The sequence below is a fragment of the Callospermophilus lateralis genome, chromosome 7 (genome assembly GCF_048772815.1).
Source record: "Callospermophilus lateralis isolate mCalLat2 chromosome 7, mCalLat2.hap1, whole genome shotgun sequence".
Classification (NCBI taxonomy): Eukaryota; Metazoa; Chordata; class Mammalia; order Rodentia; family Sciuridae; genus Callospermophilus; species Callospermophilus lateralis.
The window spans coordinates 66528480-66530535 of record NC_135311.1 but is presented as its reverse complement, the minus strand read 5'-3'; positions in this window follow the sequence as shown (position 1 = coordinate 66530535).

Genomic DNA, 2056 nt, shown 5'->3' with positions numbered 1-2056 from the left:
GATCCCGCCAAAGCCCCTAAGCCCCATGCTCATCTTAGGGTCTCTGGTTATGCTATCCCTTCCCTCTTGGAATGCCTTCCCACTTTCTTCTGCTTGTCCCTTTTTCAGCACCTATCTTGAATCTTCTTCTAAAATCTGATCAATCTGGACCCCAGAAATTTCTTCATCTCTCCACATCTGTAGTCTGACTGCCACTCAACTTAGTACATGATTACAGCAGGTTTGTGCTGTGTAGCTCATAAAGTTTTTCCTAACCACTTGGATATAGGAAATTTCACATTTATTTTTGTCTAAATCATGATCTCTAGCTCCACCCACCAACACTGATGAGAAATCTAGAATCAGCAACTAAAAGGAATGTCTCCTTCTTTCTGAGGTTCTTGCAGTGGCTGTGGGGGCAGGTCTTCAGTATCCTTTATCGCTGATAAGTTAACTATTCACTATGTCCCAAGCCTCTTAGGCAGGTTTTGAGAGCACAGTGCGACCTTTCAGTAAATCCTTGTCAAGTTACTACCTCTAACTTGTTTTTGTGTACCCCACCCCCACCTGACTCTGGCACAGAGAAGTCTCCCTGATCCCCTCAACACTCTACAGAAAACCTGAAGGTGACCACACAAGAGGACTAGCCTTGCCCACACAATCACAGACATGGGTGGACCCATCACAGCTGGAGAGAGCAGGTGTGAAGTGAGTGAGTAAGGGGGTGCAGCTGGAACATGTGGTCCCTAGGCCATGGGGGGCAGCCAGACCCCATTTAGGCACTTCCTCCCTTCCTGAGGTGGCCCTGAGGTCCTGGGCAACCCTACCCCTGACCCTGGAGCCTGTCATTGTCTCATGGTTCAAGTTCTTTCTGCCTGGAGAGTACGTGCCTGTTTGGCCACTTTGCCAGGGTTTCCATCACATGCTAAGGATGGTGAATTATAAAAGTCGCTTTTCTCCAGTCAATTTAAGCCAGTCTGGCATGAGTCCCTTATTCTCCTTTGTCAACGAGGCAAAGACTCAGTTGTTCATCCAGCTTTGTGTCTTGCAATGAAGCAGCCCTTTCCCTGCCCTTCCTTTCTCCCTTAGAAGCCCTGATTCTGGCTTTTTCTTGACCCTGCTCTGAAGTGTGTGGAAAATCTGCTTCAGTGCAGTTCCCCAGTAGTTGGTTTCTCCTTACTTCCACCTTTTCCTCCTGTCTGTGTGGGACCATCCAGGGATGAGAGTAGGAATAGGGTTTGTAACTGGCAGCTCATTGACGGGTGTTATTTTGATGCTGAGCAAGAATGACTAAACTAATACTCCATGGAGAGGCCTCTGTAGCCAGGGGCAAGACATGTAGCTGGTGCAGGACTTACAGCAGGAGGGCAGGATGAGGTTTGGTCTCTGCCCCCAGCAGCTCAGCATCTAAGCTGTTAGAGGAGGATCCCCTGTGGGACTTTGACAAATAGAGGTATTTCTTTCCTATTTTTAAAACCAGAAGTCTTTTCATGGAGGCCCTTTTTAGAGCTTGTACCTGTCTATTTGTACTTCCACCTTTTAGTGTACAACCTCCTCCATCCACTTCTACTTATCCCTCTAAATTATCTCCTGCAGTGTGAGATTAATGTTTACAGTGTGAGATTAATTTTTACTCGGAGACTTCTCCTTTCTAACCAGTTTAGTTCCACCAGTTTTTTCACCACCTTGATGCTTTGTTTGATTTCTTTTGCATGTGTTTAGTAGTGGCTTTGAAATAATCCAAATCTTGTATCTTACTTTCAGAATCTCTAAAGCCAGAGTGCATCTTTTCCCGCTCAGTGCTTAGTTCAATTTTTGGCCCACAAGACACTGACCACCTTCCGCAAAGCCTCACACATGCCTTACAGCTAAACCCCAGGGTGCCTGAAGTTAAAGCTCTACTGGCTCTTTGAATCAGACAGAGCTGCTACCCTTCTAGTACCTGCTAACTAAACACTGTCAGGTGCCCTAATGGTTGCTTCCTCCTGCATGTAGACTTACTGAGAGGTGTGTTTATTGAGGTTAGCAGGTTATTTTTCTGTTTACATCCCCTTAACCCAAGAAAAGGTTTGGTGGA